General features: G+C 53.1%; 1 protein-coding gene across 1 annotated transcript in view; it reads left to right on the top strand.

Moving 5' to 3' along the window:
- LOC121273341 (integrin alpha-5-like) overlaps window positions 1-20,834 on the top strand; it is a 627,886-nt gene that overhangs the window by 519,864 nt on the left and 87,188 nt on the right. The window lies entirely within an intron of this gene.

The raw sequence follows: 20,834 nt of genomic DNA, 5'->3' as shown, positions 1-20,834 counted from the left end.
ACTGTACGCCAGAGAGAGTCAGCACCTTCAGGAGAGGAGAGAGAGAGAGAGAGAGAGAGAGAGAGCAAATGTACCCCAGAGAGAGTCAGCACCTCCAGGAGAGGAGAGAGAGAGAGAGAGCAAATGTACACCAGAGAGAGTCAGCACCTTCAGGAGAGAGAGAGAGAGAGCAACTGTACCCCAGGGAGAGTCAGCACCTTCAGGGGAGGAGAGAGAGAGATAGAGCAACTGTACCCCAGAGAGAGTCAGCACCTTCAGGAGAGAGAAACACCAGCTGTACCTCAGAGAGAGTCACCACCTTCAGGAGAGAGAGAGAGAGAGAGAGAGCAACTCTAACCCAGAGAGTGTCAGCACCTTCAGGAGAGAGAGAGAGAGACCAACTGTACCCCAGAGAGAGTCAGCATCTTCAGGAGAGAGAGAGGGAAACCAACTGTACCCCAGAGAGAGTCAGCATCTTCAGGAGAGAGAGAGGGAAACCAACTGTACCCCAGAGAGAGTCAGCACCTTCAGGAGAGAGAGAGAAACCATCTATACCCCAGAGAGAGTCAGCACCTTCAGGAGAGAGAGAGAGAAACCAACTATACCCGAGAGAGAGTCAGCACCTTCAGGAGAGAGAGAGAGAAACCAACTATACCCCAGAGAGAGTCAGCACCTTCAGGAGAGAGAGAGCAACTGTACCCCAGAGAGAGTCAGCACCTTCAGGAGAGAGAGAGAGAGAGCAACTGTACCCCAGAGAGAGTCAGCACCTTCAGGAGAGAGAGAGAGAAACCAACTATACCCCAGAGAGAGTCAGCACCTTCAGGAGAGGAGAGAGAGCGAGAGAGCTACTGTACCCCAGAGAGAGTCAGCACCTTCAGGAGAGAGAGAGAGAGAGACCAACTGTACCCCAGAGAGAGTCAGCACCTTCAGGAGAGAGAGAGAGAGAGACCAACTATACCCCAGAGAGAGTCAGCACCTTCAGGAGAGCGAGAGAGAGAGACCAACTGTACCCCAGAGAGAGTCAGCACCTTCAGGAGAGAGAGAGAGAGAGAGAGACCAACTGTACCCCAGAGAGAGTCAGCACCTTCAGGAGAGGGAGAGAGAGAGACCAACTGTACCCCAGAGAGAGTCAGCACCTTCAGGAGAGAGAGAGAAAGCAACTGTACCCCAGAGAGAGTCAGCACCTTCAGGAGAGCGAGAGAGAGAGACCAACTGTACCCCAGAGAGAGTCAGCACCTTCAGGAGAGAGAGAGAGAGAGAGCAACTGTACCCCAGAGAGTGTCAGCACCTTCAGGAGAGAGAGAGAGAGAGAGACCAACTGTACCCCAGAGAGAGTCAGCACCCTCAGGAGAGGAGAGAGAGAGTGAGAGAGAGAGAGAGAGCAAATGTACCCCAGAGAGAGTCAGCACCTCCAGGAGAGGAGAGAGAGAGAGAGAGAGCAACTGTACACCAGAGAGAGTCAGCACCTTCAGGAGAGAGAGAGAGAGAGAGCAACTGTACCCCAGAGAGAGTCAGCACCTTCAGGAGAGGAGAGAGAGAGTGAGAGCAACTCTACCCCAGAGAGAGTCAGCACCTTCAGGAGAAAGAGAGCAACTGAACACCAGAGAGAGTCTGCACCTTCAGGAGAGAGAGAGAGAGAGTGACCAACCGTACCCCAGAGAGAGTCAGCACCTTCAGGAGAGAGAGAGCAACTGTACCCCAGAGAGTGTCAGCACCTTCAGGAGAGAGAGAGAGAGCAACTGTACCCCAGAGAGAGTCAGCACCTTCAGGAGAGAGAGAGAGAGAGAGACCAACTGTACCCCAGAGAGAGTCAGCACCTTCAGGAGAGAGAGAGAGAGAGACCAACTGTACCCCAGAGAGAGTCAGCACCTTCAGGAGAGAGAGAGAGAGAGACCAACTGTACCCCAGAGAGAGTCAGCACCTTCAGGAGAGAGAGAGAAAGCAACTGTACACCAGAGAGAGTCAGCACCTTCAGGAGAGGAGAGAGAGAGAGAGAGCAACTCTACCCCAGAGAGAGTCAGCACCTTTAGGAGAGAGAGAGCAACTGAACACCAGAGAGAGTCAGCACCTTGAGGAGAGAGAGAGAGAGAGAGTGACCAACCGTACCCCAGAGAGAGTCAGCACCTTCAGGAGAGAGAGGGAAAGACCAACTGTACCCCAGAGAGAGTCAGCACCTTCAGGAGAGAGAGAGAGAGAGAGAGACCAACTGTACCCCAGAGAGGGCCAGCACCTTCAGTAGAGAGAGAGAGAGACCAACTGTACCCCAGAGAGAGTCAGCACCTTCAGGAGAGAGAGGGAAAGCAACTGTACCCCAGAGAGAGTCAGCACCTTCAGGAGAGGAGAGAGAGAGAGACCAACCGTACCACAGAGAGAGTCAGCATCTTCAGGAGAGAGAGAGAGAGAAACCAACTGTACCCCAGAGAGAGTCAGCATCTTCAGCAGAGAGAGCGGGAAACCAACTGTACCCCAGAGAGAGTTAGCACCTTCAGGAGAGAGAGGGAAACCAACTGTACCCCAGAGAGAGTCAGCATCTTCAGGAGAGAAAGAGGGAAACCAACTGTACCCCAGAGAGAGTCAGCACCTTCAGGAGAGAGAGAGGTACCAACTATACCCCAGAGAGAGTCAGCAACTTCAGGAGAGAGAGGGAAACCAACTATACCCCAGAGAGAGTCAGCACCTTCAGGAGAGAGAGAGGGAGGGAGAGAGAGAGCAACTGTACCCCAGAGAGACTCAGCACCTTCAGGAGAGAGAGAGAGAAACCAACTATACCCCAGAGAGAGTCAGCACCTTCAGGAGAGAGAGAGAGAAACCAACTATACCCCAGAGAGAGTCAGCACCTTCAGGAGAGAGAGAGGGAGGGAGAGAGAGACCAACTGTACCCCAGAGAGAGTCAGCACATTCAGGAGAGAGAGAGAGAAACCAACTAAACCCCAGAGAGAGTCAGCACCTTCAGGAGAGAGAGAGCAACTCTTCCCCAGAGAGAGTCAGCACCTTCTGGAGAGGAGAGAGAGCGAGAGAGCAACTGTACCCCAGAGAGAGTCAGCACCTTCAGGAGAGAGAGAGAGAGCAGCTGTGCCCCAGAGGGAGTCAGCATCTTCAGGAGAGAGAGAGAGAGAAAGAGACAGAGCAACTGTACCCCAGAGTCAGCACCTTCAGGAGAGAGAGAGACCAACTGTACCCCAGAGAGAGTCAGCACCTTCAGGAGAGAGAGAGAGAGAGAGCAACTGTACCCCAGAGAGTGTCAGCACCTTCAGGAGAGAGAGAGAGAGAGAGACCAACTGTACCCCAGAGAGAGTCAGCACCTTCAGGAGAGGAGAGGAGAGAGAGAGAGAGAGAGAGAGAGAGAGCAAATGTACCCCAGAGAGAGTCAGCACCTCCAGGAGAGGAGAGAGAGAGAGAGAGAGCAACTGTACACCAGAGAGAGTCAGCACCTTCAGGAGAGAGGGAGAGAGAGCATCTGTACCCCAGAGAGAGTCAGCACCTTCAGGAGAGGAGAGAGAGAGAGAGAGCAACTCTACCCCAGAGAGAGTCAGCACCTTCAGGAGAGAGAGAGCAACTGAACACCAGAGAGAGTCAGCACCTTCAGGAGAGAGAGAGCGAGAGTGACCAACCGTACCCCAGAGAGAGTCAGCACCTTCAGGAGAGAGAGGGAAAGACCAACTGTACCCCAGAGAGAGTCAGCACCTTCAGGAGAGAGAGAGAGAGAGAGACCAACTGTACCCCAGAGAGGGCCAGCACCTTCAGTAGAGAGAGAGAGAGACCAACTGTACCCCAGAGAGAGTCAGCACCTCCAGGAGAGGAGAGAGAGAGAGAGAGAGAGAGAGAGAGAGAGAGAGCAACTGTACCCCAGAGAGAGTCAGCACCTTCAGGAGAGAGAGAGAGAGAGAGCAACTGTACCCCAGGGAGAGTCAGCACCTTCAGGGGAGGAGAGAGAGAGAGAGCAACTGTACCCCAGAGAGTGTCAGCACCTTCAGGAGAGAGAAAGACCAGCTGTACCTCAGAGAGAGTCAGCACCTTCAGGAGAGAGAGCGAGAGAGAGAGAGCAACTCTACCCCAGAGAGTGTCAGCACCTCCAGGAGAGAGAGAGAGAGACCAACTGTACCCCAGAGAGAGTCAGCATCTTCAGGAGAGAGAGAGGGAAACCAACTGTACCCCAGAGAGAGTCAGCACCTTCAGGAGAGAGAAAGAAACCAAGTATACCCCAGAGAGAGTCAGCACCTTCAGGAGAGAGAGAGAGAGAAAACAACTATACCCCAGAGAGAGTCAGCAACTTCAGGAGAGAGAGAGCAACTGTACCCCAGAGAGTGTCAGCACCTTCAGGAGAGAGAGAGAGAGCAACTGTACCCCAGAGGGAGTCAGCACCTTCAGGAGAGAGAGAGAGAGAGAGACCAACTGTACCCCAGAGAGAGTCAGCACCTTCAGGAGAGAGAGAGAGAGAGACCAACTGTACCCCAGAGAGAGTCAGCACCTTCAGGAGAGAGAGAGAGAGAAAGCAACTGTACACCAGAGAGAGTCAGCACCTTCAGGAGAGGAGAGAGAGAGAGAGAGAGCAACTCTACCCCAGAGAGAGTCAGCACCTTCAGGAGAGAGAGAGCAACTGAACACCAGAGAGAGTCAGCACCTTCAGGAGAGAGTGAGAGAGAGTGACCAACCGTACCCCAGAGAGAGTCAGCACCTTCAGGAGAGAGAGGGAAAGACCAACTGTACCCCAGAGAGAGTCAGCACCTTCAGGAGAGAGAGAGAGAGAGAGAGAGAGAGAGACCAACTGTACCCCAGAGAGGGCCAGCACCTTCAATAGAGAGAGAGAGAGACCAACTGTACCCCAGAGAGAGTCAGCACCTTCAGGAGAGAGAGGGAAAGCAACTGTACCCCAGAGAGAGTCAGCACCTTCAGGAGAGGAGAGAGAGGGACCAACCGTACCACAGAGAGAAATCAGCATCTTCAGGAGAGAGAGAGAGAGAAACCAACTGAACCCCAGAGAGAGTCAGCATCTTCAGCAGAGAGAGCGGGAAACCAACTGTACCCCAGAGAGAGTTAGCACCATCAGGAGAGAGAGACAAACCATCTGTACCCCAGAGAGAGTCAGCATCTTCAGGAGAGAAAGAGGGAAACCAACTGTACCCCAGAGAGAGTCAGCACCTTCAGGAGAGAGAGAGGTACCAACTATACCCCAGAGAGAGTCAGCACCTTCAGGAGAGAGAGGGAAACCAACTGTACCCCAGAGAGAGTCAGCACCTTCAGGAGAGAGAGAGGGAGGGAGAGAGAGAGCAACTGTACCCCAGAGAGACTCAGCACCTTCAGGAGAGAGAGAGAGAAACCAACTATACCCCAGAGAGAGTCAGCACCTTCAGGAGAGAGCGAGCAACTCTACCCCAGAGAGAGTCAGCACCTTCTGGAGAGGAGAGAGAGCGAGAGAGCAACTGTACCCCAGAGATAGTCACCACCTTCAGGAGAGAGAGAGAGAGCAACTGTGCCCCAGAGGTAGTCAGCATCTTCAGGAGAGAGAGAGAGAGAAAGAGAGAGAGCAACTGTACCCCAGAGTCAGCACCTTCAGGAGAGAGAGAGACCAACTGTACCCCAGAGAGAGTCAGCACATTCAGGAGAGAGAGAGAGAGAGAGCAACTGTACCCCAGAGAGTGTCAGCACCTTCAGGAGAGAGAGAGAGAGAGAGACCAACTGTACGCCAGAGAGAGTCAGCACCTTCAGGAGAGGAGAGAGAGAGAGAGAGAGAGCAAATGTACCCCAGAGAGAGTCAGCACCTCCAGGAGAGGAGAGAGAGAGAGAGAGAGAGAGAGAGAGCAACTGTACCCCAGAGAGAGTCAGCACCTTCAGGAGAGAGAGAGAGCAACTGTACCCCAGGGAGAGTCAGCACCTTCAGGGTAGGAGAGAGAGAGAGAGCAACTGTACCCCAGAGAGTGTCAGCACCTTCAGGAGAGAGAAAGACCAGCTGTACCTCAGAGAGAGTCAGCACCTTCAGGAGAGAGAGTGAGAGAGAGAGAGCAACTCTACCCCAGAGAGTGTCAGCACCTCCAGGAGAGAGAGAGAGAGACCAACTGTACCCCAGAGAGAGTTAGCATCTTCAGGAGAGAGAGAGGGAAACCAACTGTACCCCAGAGAGAGTCAGCACCTTCAGGAGAGAGAAAGAAACCAAGTATACCCCAGAGAGAGTCAGCACCTTCAGGAGAGAGAGAGAGAGAAAACAACTATACCCCAGAGAGAGTCAGCAACTTCAGGAGAGAGAGAGCAACTGTACCCCAGAGAGTGTCAGCACCTTCAGGAAAGAGAGAGAGAGCAACTGTACCCCAGAGGGAGTCAGCACCTTCAGGAGAGAGAGAGAGAGAGAGACCAACTGTACCCCAGAGAGAGTCAGCACCTTCAGGAGAGAGAGAGAGAGAGACCAACTGTACCCCAGAGAGAGTCAGCACCTTCAGGAGAGAGAGAGAGAGAAAGCAACTGTACACCAGAGAGAGTCAGCACCTTCAGGAGAGGAGAGAGAGAGAGCAACTCTACCCCAGAGAGAGTCAGCACCTTCAGGAGAGAGAGAGCAACTGAACACCAGAGAGAGTCAGCACCTTCAGGAGAGAGAGAGAGAGAGTGACCAACCGTACCCCAGAGAGAGTCAGCACCTTCAGGAGAGAGAGGGAAAGACCAACTGTACCCCAGAGAGAGTCAGCACCTTCAGGAGAGAGAGAGAGAGAGAGAGAGAGAGAGACCAACTGTACCCCAGAGAGGGCCAGCACCTTCAATAGAGAGAGAGAGAGACCAACTGTACCCCAGAGAGAGTCAGCACCTTCAGGAGAGAGAGGGAAAGCAACTGTACCCCAGAGAGAGTCAGCACCTTCAGGAGAGGAGAGAGAGGGACCAACCGTACCACAGAGAGAAATCAGCATCTTCAGGAGAGAGAGAGAGAGAAACCAACTGAACCCCAGAGAGAGTCAGCATCTTCAGCAGAGAGAGCGGGAAACCAACTGTACCCCAGAGAGAGTTAGCACCATCAGGAGAGAGAGACAAACCATCTGTACCCCAGAGAGAGTCAGCATCTTCAGGAGAGAAAGAGGGAAACCAACTGTACCCCAGAGAGAGTCAGCACCTTCAGGAGAGAGAGAGGTACCAACTATACCCCAGAGAGAGTCAGCACCTTCAGGAGAGAGAGGGAAACCAACTGTACCCCAGAGAGAGTCAGCACCTTCAGGAGAGAGAGAGGGAGGGAGAGAGAGAGCAACTGTACCCCAGAGAGACTCAGCACCTTCAGGAGAGAGAGAGAGAAACCAACTATACCCCAGAGAGAGTCAGCACCTTCAGGAGAGAGCGAGCAACTCTACCCCAGAGAGAGTCAGCACCTTCTGGAGAGGAGAGAGAGCGAGAGAGCAACTGTACCCCAGAGATAGTCACCACCTTCAGGAGAGAGAGAGAGAGCAACTGTGCCCCAGAGGTAGTCAGCATCTTCAGGAGAGAGAGAGAGAGAAAGAGAGAGAGCAACTGTACCCCAGAGTCAGCACCTTCAGGAGAGAGAGAGACCAACTGTACCCCAGAGAGAGTCAGCACCTTCAGGAGAGAGAGAGAGAGAGAGCAACTGTACCCCAGAGAGTGTCAGCACCTTCAGGAGAGAGAGAGAGAGAGAGAGACCAACTGTACGCCAGAGAGAGTCAGCACCTTCAGGAGAGGAGAGAGAGAGAGAGAGAGAGCAAATGTACCCCAGAGAGAGTCAGCACCTCCAGGAGAGGAGAGAGAGAGAGAGAGAGAGAGCAAATGTACACCAGAGAGAGTCAGCACCTTCAGGAGAGAGAGAGAGAGAGCAACTGTACCCCAGGGAGAGTCAGCACCTTCAGGGGAGGAGAGAGAGAGATAGAGCAACTGTACCCCAGAGAGAGTCAGCACCTTCAGGAGAGAGAGCGAGAGAGAGAGACCAACTGTACCCCAGAGAGATTCAGCATCTTCAGGAGAGAGAGAGGGAAACCAACTGTACCCCAGAGAGAGTCAGCACCTTCAGGAGAGAGAGAGAAACCAACTATACCCCAGAGAGAGTCAGCACCTTCAGGAGAGAGAGAGAGAAACCAACTATACCCCAGAGAGAGTCAGCACCTTCAGGAGAGAGAGAGCAACTGTACCCCAGAGAGTGTCAGCACCTTCAGGAGAGAGAGAGAGAGCGAGCAACTGTACCCCAGAGAGAGTCAGCACCTTCAGGAGAGAGAGAGAGAGAGAGAGAGACCAACTGTACCCCAGAGAGAGTCAGCACCTTCAGGAGAGAGAGAGAAAGCAACTGTACCCCAGAGAGATTCAGCACCTTCAGGAGAGGAGAGAGAGAGAGAGAGAGAGAGAGCAACTGTACCCCAGATAGAGTCAGCACCTTCAGGAGAGAGAGAGAGAGAGACCAACTGTACCCCAGAGAGGGTCAGCACCTTCAGGAGAGAGAGAGGGAGACCAACTGTACCCCAGGGAGAGTCACCACCTTCAGGAGAGAGAGACCAACCGTAACCCAGAGATTGTCAGCACCTTCAGGAGAGAGAGAGAGAGAGACCAACCGTACCCCAGAGAGAGTCAGCACCTTCAGGAGAGAGAGAGAGAAACCAACTATACCCCAGAGAGATTCAGCACCTTCAGGAGAGAGAGAGCAACTGCACACCAGAGAGAGTCAGCACCTTCAGGAGAGAGAGAGAGAGAGAGAGAGAGACCAACCGTACCCCAGAGAGAGTCAGCACCTTCAGGAGAGAGAGAGAGAGACCAACTGTACACCAGAGAGAGTCAGCACCTTCAGGAGAGGAGAGAGAGAGAGAGAGAGCACATGTACCCCAGAGAGAGTCAGCACCTCCAGGAGAGGAGAGAGAGAGAGAGAGAGAGAGAGGGAGAGAGCAACTGGACCCCAGAGAGAGTCAGCACCGTCAGGAGAGAGAGAGAGAAACCAACTATACCCCAGAGAGAGTCAGCACCTTCAGGAAAGAGAGACAGAAATCAACTATACCCCAGAGAGAGTCAGCACCTTCAGGAGAGAGAGAGGGAGGGAGAGAGAAACCAACTATACCCCAGAGAGAGTCAGCACTTTCAGGAGAGAGAGAGCAACTCTCCCCCAGAAAGAGTCAGCACCTTCTGGAGAGGAGAGAGAGTGAGAGAGCAACTGTACCCCAGAGAGAGTCAGCACCTTCAGGAGAGAGAGAGAGAGCAACTGTGCCCCAGAGGGAGTCAGCATCTTCAGGAGAGAGAGAGAGAGAGAGAGAGAGAGCAACTGTACCCCAGGGAGAGTCAGCACCTTCAGGGGAGGAGAGAGAGTGAGAGCAACTGTACCCCAGAGAGAGTCAGCACCTTCAGGAGAGAGAGAGACCAACTGTACCCCAGAGAGAGTCAGCACCTTCAGGAGAGAGAGAGAGAGAGACCAACTGTACCCCAGAGAGAGTCAGCACCTTCAGGAGAGAGAGAGAAAGCAACTGTACACCAAAGAGAGTCAGCACCTTCAGGAGAGGAGAGAGAGAGAGAGCAACTGTACCCCAGAGAGAGTCAGCACCTTCAGGAGAGAGAGAGAGAGAGAGAGACCAACTGTACCCCAGAGAGAGTCAGCACCTTCAGGAGAGAGAGAGAGAGAGACCAACTGTACCCCAGAGAGGGCCAGCACCTTCAGTAGAGAGAGAGAGACCAACTGTACCCCAGAGAGAGTCAGCACCTTCAGGAGAGAGAGAGAGATCAACTGTACCCCAGAGAGGGCCAGCACCTTCAGTAGAGAGAGAGAGAGACCAACTGTACCCCAGAGAGAGTCAGCACCTTCAGGAGAGAGAGAGAGAGAGAGAGACCAACTGTACCCCAGAGAGAGTCAGCACCTTCAGGAGAGAGAGAGGTACCAACTATACCCCAGAGAGAGTCAGCACCTTCAGGAGAGAGAGGGAAACCAACTATACCCCAGAGAGAGTCAGCACGTTCAGGAGAGAGAGAGAGAGGGAGGGAGAGAGAGAGCAACTGTACCCCAGAGAGACTCAGCACCTTCAGGAGAGAGAGAGAGAAACCGACTATACCCCAGAGAGAGTCAGCACCTTCAGGAGAGAGAGAGAGAAACCAACTATACCCCAGAGAGAGTCAGCACCTTCAGGAGAGAGAGAGGGAGGGAGAGAGAGACCAACTGTACACCAGAGAGAGTCAGCACATTCAGGAGAGAGAGAGAGAAACCAACTATACCCCAGAGAGAGTCAGCACCTTCAGGAGAGAGAGAGCAACTGTACCCCAGAGAGAGTCACCACCTTCAGGAGAGAGAGAGAGAGCAACTGTGCCCCAGAGGGAGTCAGCATCTTCAGGAGAGAGAGAGAGAGAAAGAGAGAGAGCAACTGTACCCCAGAGTCAGCACCTTCAGGAGAGAGAGAGACCAACTGGACCCCAGAGAGAGTCAGCACCTTCAGGAGAGAGAGAGAGTGAGAGCAACTGTACCCCAGAGAGTGTCAGCACCTTCAGGAGAGAGAGAGAGAGAGAGAGAGACCAACTGTACCCCAGAGAGAGTCAGCACCTTCAGGAGAGGAGAGAGAGAGAGAGAGAGAGAGAGAGCAAATGTACCCCAGAGAGAGTCAGCACCTCCAGGAGAGAGAGAGAGAGAGAGAGAGCAACTGTACACCAGAGAGAGTCAGCACCTTCAGGAGAGAGAGAGAGAGAGCAACTGTACCCCAGAGAGAGTCAGCACCTTCAGGAGAGGAGAGAGAGAGAGAGAGCAACTCTACCCCAGAGAGAGTCAGCACCTTCAGGAGAGAGAGAGCAACTGAACACCAGAGAGAGTCAGCACCTTCAGGAGAGAGAGAGAGAGAGTGACCAACCGTACCCCAGAGAGAGTCAGCACCTTCAGGAGGGAGAGGGAAAGACCAACTGTACCCCAGAGAGAGTCAGCACCTTCAAGAGAGAGAGAGAGAGAGACCAACTGTACCCCAGAGAGGGCCAGCACCTTCAGTAGAGAGAGAGAGAGAGACCAACTGTACCCCAGAGAGAGTCAGCACCTTCAGGAGAGAGAGGGAAAGCAACTGTACCCCAGAGAGAGTCAGCACCTTCAGGAGAGGAGAGAGAGAGAGACCAACCGTACCACAGAGAGAGTCAGCATCTTCAGGAGAGAGAGAGAGAGAAACCAACTGTACCCCAGAGAGAGTCAGCATCTTCAGCAGAGACAGCGGGAAACCAACTGTACCCCAGAGAGAGTTAGCACCTTCAGGAGAGAGAGGGAAACCAACTGTACCCCAGAGAGAGTCAGCATCTTCAGGAGAGAAAGAGGGAAACCAACTGTACCCCAGAGAGAGTCAGCACCTTCAGGAGAGAGAGAGGTACCAACTATACCCCAGAGAGAGTCAGCACCTTCAGGAGAGAGAGGGAAACCAACTGTACCCCAGAGAGAGTCAGCACCTTCAGGAGAGAGAGAGAGAAACCAACTATACCCCAGAGGGAGTCAGCACCTTCAGGAGAGAGAGAGAGAAACCAACTATACCCCAGAGAGAGTCAGCACCTTCAGGAGAGAGAGAGGGAGGGAGAGAGAGAGCAACTGTACCCCAGAGAGAGTCAGCACATTCAGGAGAGAGAGAGAGAAACCAACTATACCCCAGAGAGAGTCAGCACCTTCAGGAGAGAGAGAGCAACTCTACCCCAGAGAGAGTCAGCACCTTCTGGAGAGGAGAGAGAGCGAGAGAGCAACTGTACCCCAGAGAGAGTCACCACCTTCAGGAGAGAGAGAGAGAGCTACTGTGCCCCAGAGGGAGTCAGCATCTTCAGGAGAGAGAGAGAGAGAAAGAGAGAGAGCAACTGTACCCCAGAGTCAGCACCTTCAGGAGAGAGAGAGACCAACTGTACCCCAGAGAGAGTCAGCACCTTCAGGAGAGAGAGAGAGAGAGCAACTGTACCCCAGAGAGTGTCAGCACCTTCAGGAGAGAGAGAGAGAGAGAGAGAGACCAACTGTACCCCAGAGAGAGTCAGCACCTTCAGGAGAGGAGAGAGAGAGAGAGAGAGAGAGAGAGAGCAAATGTACCCCAGAGAGAGTCAGCACCTCCAGGAGAGGAGAGAGAGAGAGAGAGAGCAAATGTACACCAGAGAGAGTCAGCACCTTCAGGAGAGAGAGAGAGAGAGCAACTGTACCCCAGGGAGAGTCAGCACCTTCAGGGGAGGAGAGAGAGAGATAGAGCAACTGTACCCCAGAGAGAGTCAGCACCTTCAGGAGAGAGAAAGACCAGCTGTACCTCAGAGAGAGTCAGCACCTTCAGGAGAGAGAGCGAGAGAGAGAGAGCAACTCTACCCCAGAGAGTGTCAGCACCTTCAGGAGAGAGAGAGAGAGACCAACTGTACCCCAGAGAGAGTCAGCATCTTCAGGAGAGAGAGAGGGAAACCAACTGTACCCCAGAGAGAGTCAGCATCTTCAGGAGAGAGAGAGGGAAACCAACTGTACCCCAGAGAGAGTCAGCACCTTCAGGAGAGAGAGAGAAACCAACTATACCCCAGAGAGAGTCAGCACCTTCAGGAGAGAGAGAGAGAAACCAACTATACCCCAGAGAGAGTCAGCACCTTCAGGAGAGAGAGAGAGAGAGACCAACTGTACCCCAGAGAGAGTCAGCACCTTCAGGAGAGAGAGAGAGAGAGACCAACTGTACCCCAGAGAGAGTCAGCACCTTCAGGAGAGAGAGAGAAAGCAACTGTACACCAGAGAGATTCAGCACCTTCAGGAGAGGAGAGAGAGAGGGAGAGCAACTGTACCCCAGAGAGAGTCAGCACCTTCAGGAGAGAGAGAGAGAGAGACCAACTGTACCCCAGAGAGGGCCAGCACCTTCAGGAGAGAGAGAGAGAGACCAACTGTACCCCAGGGAGAGTCACCACCTTCAGGAGAGAGAGACCAACCGTTCCCCAGAGAGAGTCAGCACCTTCAGGAGAGAGTGGGAGAGACCAACTGTACCCCAGAGAGGGCCAGCACCTTCAGGAGAGAGAGGGAGAGACCAACTGTACCCCAGAGAGAGTCAGCACCTTCAGGAGAGAGAGAGAAAGCAACTGTACCCCAGAGAGAGTCAGCACCTTCAGGAGAGGAGAGAGAGAGAGACCAACCGTACCACAGAGAGAGTCAGCATCTTCAGGAGAGAGAGAGAGAGACAAACTGTACCCCAGAGAGAGTCAGCACCTTCAGGAGAGAGAGATAGAAACCAACTGTACCCCAGAGAGAGTCAGCATCTTCAGCAGAGAGAGCGGGAAACCAACTCTACCCCAGAGAGAGTCAGCACCTTCAGGAGAGAGAGAGAGAGATCAACTGTACCCCAGAGAGGGCCAGCACCTTCAGGAGAGAGAGAGAGAGAGAGACCAACTGTACCCCAGAAAGAGTCAGCACCTTCAGGAGAGAGAGAGAAAGCAACTGTACCCCAGAGAGAGTCAGCATGTTCAGGAGCGAGAGAGGGGAACCAACTGTACCCCAGAGAGAGTCAGCATCTTCAGGAGAGAGAGAGGGAAACCAACTGTACCCCAGAGACAGTCAGCACCTTCAGGAGAGAGAGAGAGAAACCAACTATACCCCAGAGAGAGTCAGCACCTTCAGGAGAGAGAGAGAGAGAAACCAACTATACCCCAGAGAGAGTCAGCACCTTCAGGATAGAGAGAGCAACTGTACCCCAGAGAGTGTCAGCACCTTCAGAAGAGAGAGAGGGAGAGACCAACTGTACCCCAGAGAGAGTCAGCATCTTCAGGAGAGAGAGAGAGAGAGCAACTGTACCCCAGAGAGAGTCAGCACCTTCAGGAGAGAGAGAGAGAGAGCAACTGTGCCCCAGAGAGAGTCAGCACCTTCAGGAGAGAGAGAGAGAGAGAGCAACTGTACCCCAGAGAGAGTCAGCACCTTCAGGAGAGAGAGAGAGAGAGAGCAACTGTACCCCAGAGAGAGTCAGCACATTCAGGAGAGAGAGAGAGCAACTGTACCCCAGAGAGAGTCAGCACCTTCAGGAGAGAAAGAGAGAACCCAACTGTATCCCAGAGAGAGTCAGCACCTTCAGGAGAAAGAGAGAGTGAAACCAACTGTACCCCAGATAGATTCAGCACCTTCAGGAGAGAGAGAGACCATAACTTTTAGTGCTTCTCATGAACCTGGTGGTGAAGTTTGTTTGAAATATCATCGGGAAGGCCCCTTCCCTCATTGCTTTGTCTGCATGACAAGTTGGCAGTTACTTGGCTCCGGTTCCACAGGTGCTGGACTCCATCCATGAGCTCTCACGTTGTGTGTTAGCCTCAATAGACAACTCGATGGGGGAGGGGAGGAATCCTAGCAAAACCCCCATTCTCCTCTGACTCCACGTCCTCTTCCCAGCAGCAATAGCTGCATAAAGGGCACTGAGACTAATTGTCCAGTGATCATTAGATGCAATCAGCTAATGCAGGACATGGGAGCTGGGATTTTTCTGATCGCAAACTCCTCAGCGGTTAAACTGTGCAAAGCCGGGTTCTGTCTCTGGCCAGTGCCCCCTTCCCACAGCCTGTTGGTGGAGCTAATGGCTGCTTCCTCCACACACCACGAGAGACTCTATTTCTTTTCTTTTCTGCTTTACTGGCTCTGTGGACTGCAAGGATCCATTGGTTCCAGTTACACATTCTGGCCAGGATCCTGGAGAGCCTCTGGCTGGGGGATAGGGTTCAGCTGAAGCAGGGACTCTGGCATTTGCCGATGACGTTGGTGAGTTTGTGCCCTGAGCTCGGCAGCGAGAGGGTGGCACCGATTCAAGTTTACATTGGAGGGAAGCGAAGGAATCCAGGGAGGTGTTAATGAGCGTTTTGTATGACCGGCCATGCCAGACTATGTTTCACAAGCCCACACCTGCGCTGGCATCTGCCTCCAGCACTGAGGGAGGCCCTGACTATGGCGATAGATTTTTGGATCGCAGGCATGTCGTCCCATTGCTTATGTTGGCTGCCGGCATTCCTTAGGGGAATGCCAGCCAGAACCTCTGGCTTGCAAGGACGATAGGGGGGTTGGGAGGTCCTGGAGAGGTGTGCTGCTGCCTTAAACCAGGGTGATGACTCAAGCCCTGCTGGTGCATACCGACACCCAGGCAGGTTGTGAGGGCACGTCGAGTTCCAACACTGTAGCCGTGCTTTGCTGAGTGTGGACTCTTTACAGCGGGAGGCTCCCGATCATTTATCTGTACGTTTTTTCTCTCTCAAACGTCTATGTTTCAAAGATGGCCGCTCGTAACCAGGGATTGTTTTAAGAACCCCCATTATTCACAAGCGTTGACTGTCGGGCTGGATTTTAACCTCCTGCCAGCTGGGGATGATGTGGGCGGGGGGGTGGTCGCAATCTTTGACTCCCTGGCCTGAGTTCGCCAATGGTGCCACAGCACCGTTTGAGCTGGCAAACTGGGGAGGGCCGTGTGGCTAAGACCTCCGGTGGGAGTACTGCAGGGGCCAAGGGAAGGGCTTCTGTTGCTGTTCCTGTGGAATCCCTGTGGGTCAGGAGGAGCAGGGATGCTCCTATGGGTGTATCTGATGCCTTTGGGCCCAGAGATAGATGGGGACACCATCACCTGGACGTTCCCCTCCAAGTCACTCACCATCCTGACTTGGAAATGTATCACCGTTCCTTCACTGTCACTGGGTCAAAATCCTGGAACTCCCTCCCTAACAGCACTGTGGGTGTACCTACACCACATGGACTGCAGCAGTTCAAGAAGGCAGCTCACCACCACCTTCTCAAGGGCAATTAGGGATGGGCAATAAATGCTGGGCCCAGCCAGCGACACACACATCCCATGAATGAGTTTAAAACTAAAAAAACTCCTCTCCCCACCGCAAGCAGGGACTAGTCGAGGAGGGAGTTTATCTTCCAGTGCCTGAGACTGGCAGTAAGTTGAATTAACATGAGCAGAGCTGCTTATTATTGGATGGGGGCTGGATGCTCAGGGTTTGGCTGTATTATAGCACCTTTGGCAGCGAGCCTGGGTCTCCCTTCCAGCCCACGAAACAGAAGGCCAGTGCGTTTGTTCGCCGAGACTCGCTTTGCTCCCCCTCCATGAGCCTTGTCACGTGTCCGTCTGACCTTCGCCCTTCACTTTGGCGCTGAGTGGGAGCTAAAAGCCGCGACTCTATTCTTCACGGAGGAAGGTGCTGGTAAAGCAGTTTGGCTGGATGTTGTGCAGTTTGTTTGTCTTGGGCTGAGCAGAGGGGATATCACGACAGAGCAACATCCTGTATGTTTGGTAAAACAACTGGTTCCATTTTAACCCCTGGCTCGAATGTTGCTGGCTTATCAATCCCAAAAACAGGGTCCAAACCCACTGATGTGCAGGTGCTTTTCTGACTTGCTGCTCCTGTATAGTGTGTCTGATACCTTCCACAGGCTGGATTTCCATCTGAGTGTGACTTTCCACTTTATTTGTGGTCCTTTTGACCCTCTGAAGTGAACGGTAAATAAAAGAAACAAATAATCAGCATGCTTTATTTTAGCATCACATCCTGAAATTGAGCCCGGTTTTTACTCATCCTATGTGGTGAAAGTACTTCACTCAAGACTCAGGAAATTTACAAGTAAACAAGCACCCTAGACGTTTTTATTAGTAGTCAGTTGTGGTTCCATGGTGGCACACTCACCTGTGCATCATAATTCTGGTTGACACGCCCAGTGCAGTACTGAGGGAGTGCTGCACTGTCAGCAGGTCAGTACTGAGGGAGTGCTGCACTGTCAGCAGGTCAGTACTGAGGGAGTGCTGCACTGTCAGCAGGTCAGTACTGAGGGAGTGCTGCACTGTCAGCAGGTCAGTACTGAGGGAGTGCTGCACTGTCAGCAGGTCAGTACTGAGGGAGTGCTGCACTGTCAGCAGGTCAGTACTGAGGGAGTGCTGCACTGTCAGCAGGTCAGTACTGAGGGAGTGCTGCACTGTCAGCAGGTCAGTACTGAGGGAGTGCTGCACTGTCAGCAGGTCAGTACTGAGGGAGTGCTGCACTGTCAGCAGGTCAGTACTGAGGGAGTGCTGCACTGTCAGCAGGTCAGTACTGAGGGAGTGCTACACTGTCAGCAGGTCAGTACTGAGGGAGAGCTGCGCTGTCGGAGGATCAGTGCTGAGGGAGGGCTGCGCTGTCGGAGGGTCACTGCTGAGGAAGAGCCGCACTGTCAGCAGGTCAGTACTGAGGGAGAGCCGCGCTGTCGGAGGGTCAGTGCTGAGGGAGAGCCGTGCTGTCGGAGGGTCAGTGCTGAGGGAGAGCCACGCTGTCGGAGGGTCAGTGCTGAGGGAGAGCCGCGCTGTCGGAGGGTCAGTGCTGAGGGAGAGCCGCGCTGTGGGAGGGTCAGTGCTGAGGGAGAGCCGCGCTGTCGGAGGGTCAGTGCTGAGGGAGAGCCGCGCTGTCGGAGGGTCAGTGCTGAGAGAGTGCCGCGCTGTCGGAGGGTCAGTACTGAGAGAGTGCCGCGCTGTCGGATGGTCAGTACTGAGAGAGTGCCGCGCTGTCGGAGGGTCAGTACTGAGAGAGTGCCGCGCTGTCGGAGGGTCAGTACTGAGAGAGTGCCGCGCTGTCGGAGGGTCAGTACTGAGAGAGTGCCGCGCTGTCGGAGGGTCAGTACTGAGAGAGTGCCGCGCTGTCGGAGGGTCAGTGCTGAGGGAGAGCCGCACTGTCGGAGGGTCAGTGCTGAGGGAGAGCCGCACTGTCGGAGGGTCAGTACTGAGGGAGAGCCGCACTGTCGGAGGGTCAGTGCTGAGGGAGAGCCGCACTGTCGGAGGGTCAGTGCTGAGGGAGAGCCGCACTGTCGGAGGGTCAGTGCTGAGGGAGAGCCGCACTGTCGGAGGGTCAGTACTGAGAGAGTGCCGCACTGTCGGAGGGTCAGTACTGAGAGAGAGCCGCGCTGTCGGAGGTGCTGTGTTTCTCATGCAATGTTAAACTGAGGCCCTTTCTGTCTTTTTGGTGTGGATGTAAATGGTCCCAGAGAAGTGCAGGGGAGTTCCCCTGAGTGTCCTGAGGCCAATATTTATCCCTCAAGCAGCATCATTAAAAACCTGGGGACATTTCTGAATGTTGTTTGTGGGAACCTACTGTGTACGACATGATGTCCAGTATTCTAACAATGACTGCACTCTGATAAGTACTTCAGTGGCTGGAAAGGCAATTGTGACTGCTTGGGAAGTGAGTGTTGTACAATCTTGACTGCAATGGACAAAGGGCATGGCCACCATTGAGGGTATGAGACTGTCATGCCTCAGTCCTGGTGTCAGGCTGCAGTGAGGTGATGCAGGAGAGGAGGTCCCACAGGGGAAGTGAGTGCTCATTTTGACTGGGATTTTTGATGCTCACTCAGACCCAGCTTCCTGAACACGTAGGTCATATTATGAAGAGAGGGTGACAGCGGTGGACTTCCCATCAGAGTTTGGATAGACAGGGAACCACGACTCCTGTCTTCAGCCCTGTTCGTCCACTTGGCATTTTGAGCAGTGGGCTTTAATTGTTCTTCTGCTCTGTTTATTCCCCCCACACCACCACCCCCCCCCCAGCACCAAAATGACCCTTGAATGAAAGGCCGCAGTGTAGTGTAAATGTCCTCCACGTGACCGGTGACCCCTGACCTTTGCGAGGGCACGTTGTCTAAAAGCGACCAGGAGGTGGAGGGGGCCAGTGGCGATCGAGGAGGACTCGATTCTTTGGGGAAGCTGCCTGGGATTTTATCATTTGGATCAAGGGTGAGAGCAGGGCCACACAGGGAGGAGCAGAGGGTGAGCCATGTGCGATTGAGGGGGGGTGCGGGCAAGGGTTGGGGGGCGAAGGTGAAGATTCAAGGCCAAGTGGGAGGGAGGGCCACTTTAACACAGATGGATTGTGGGATGGGGGCGGGGGGGAACAAAAGCATGCGCTGTATCCAGGAAAGAATGGAGGTTTTGTTGGGAACGAAAAGATGTTGAATCTGCTGGACAGACTTTTTGGCTTGGATTTCATCAGGCCCCAAATAAAGCATTAATATTCGCCCCGTGGGGCTGTTGATTGGAGGCTGGTGACAGATGAAGGCCGCTGTTGGAAATATGGGAGGACAATTATAAACCACAGACTTCAACGCCAACCCAGGTGAGGTGAGCTGCTCCACTCGGTGCTGAGGAGCGTAGGAAAGGCGCTGAGGCACCCGGTCACACACTTCCCATTCCGGCCTATTAAATGACCTGAGCCACCGGAAAGACACGGCTCTGGGAAAATAGCCAACCCATAAAGAATAAATGCTATAAATATGTCAAACATCTGGAACTGCTGAAACGCAACACAAAAGGGGGCTTAGTGTCTGTGCTGGGGTTCTATGAATGTGAAACATTTGACACCTGATACAGTGAGCGATTTTTACAGCACAGCTTTTGGAGTTTAGGCAAAGCAAGATCCCACAAACCAGGATTGCGATGAATAGCCAATGAAATTTTTTATTTTTTTGCCTGGTTGGTTGGGGGGGGGAGAGTGTGAATTTGAGCTCGGACACTGGAGGAACACACTGTATTGTTCTTGGTGTCTTGGGTTCTTTTTTCAGCTGGTTAATGCCTGCCGGACAACACCCCATTGGCAGTGCAGCGCTCCCTCTGTAATGCACGTGGGGCTTGATCCTATAATCCTCTGAATCAGGGGCAAGAGTGATCCTAACGCAGCTGGTGAGAATTGTGGTGATATAGTGAGTTGTTAGTCACCGCAAAATGTTGACTTGTTACACAGTCATCCGGGATAGGGCTGTGAGCGTGGAGTTATTTTTCCACCAATCTCTGGACAATTTTCACCAGTTGTGCTGGAGACTCAGCCCCACAGATAAGAAATGATACCGAGAGGTTTTTAAGATTAAAAATGTAAACGGTTTTAGATTTTTCCTCTTGTATTTTTTCTCTGTCTTTTAATCGGTTCTTGTTTCACTCTTCATTTGTGAGGAGATGTTGGTCTAGTGGTGATGTCGCTGGGCTAGTAATCCAGAGCCCCAGGCTAATGCTCTGGGGACATGGGTTCAAATCCCACCACGGCAGCTGGTGGAATTTAAATTCAATTAATAAATCTGGAATTGAAAGCTAGTCTTAGTAATGGTGACCATAACAGATTTGACGGATTGTTGTAAAAACCCATCTGGTTCACTAATGTCCTTGAGGGCATCCTTACCTCATCTGATATGTGACTCCATGTTGACTCTTAACTGCCCTCTGGAATGGCCTAGCAAGCCACTCAGTTCAAGGGCATTTAGGGGTGAGCAACAAACGCTGGCATTGCCAGTGACACCCACATCCCAAGAACGAATAAATAACCCCACCCCGCAAAGCCACAGCCCCTTGTGGACGGTAAACACTGCTGCTACTGTGCGTCGGTGGTGGAGGGAGTGAATGTTTGTGGATGGGGTGCCAATCAAGCGGGCTGCTTTGTCCTGGATGCTGTCGAGCTTCTTGAGTGTTGTGGGGGCTGCACTCATCCAGGCAAGTGGGGAGTATTCCATCACACTCCTGACTTGTGCCTTGTAGATGGTGGACAGGCTTTGGGGAGACAGGGGGTGAGTCACTCGCCACAGAATTCCCAGCCTCTGACCCGCTCTTGTAGCGACAGTATTTATATGGCTGGTCCAGTTCAGTTTCTGGAAGAGATTGCAGATTGGGAGAAGTGGGGTGCAGATTGCCATGGAGATTTGGAGTCTGGGGATGGAAGGAGCTTTGAATCAGGGCCTGGGAAGTGATGATGGAGTAAGCCTTCCCCTCCCCTCCTTCCTCCCCCTGCCAGCCCCACCACAGGCAGTGATGAAAAGGCATTTACTACTTGGATTTTTCCATTCTCAAGTCCCTCCAGCTGCCCAGAGCCCTGGGAAATCCAGCCTTCAACCATTAAACCCACTCTGCTGTTACCATTCTGAGGGTTAGAGCCTTGTTTATGTATAGTCACCAAACCACCTCCGGACAGCAGGTTAGTAATGGAGTGGA

This window comes from Carcharodon carcharias, chromosome X, assembly GCF_017639515.1.
Source record: "Carcharodon carcharias isolate sCarCar2 chromosome X, sCarCar2.pri, whole genome shotgun sequence".
NCBI classification, from domain to species: domain Eukaryota; kingdom Metazoa; phylum Chordata; class Chondrichthyes; order Lamniformes; family Lamnidae; genus Carcharodon; species Carcharodon carcharias.
The sequence above is the reverse complement of the archived record's forward strand: the minus strand, read 5'-3'. Positions and strand labels throughout refer to the sequence as shown.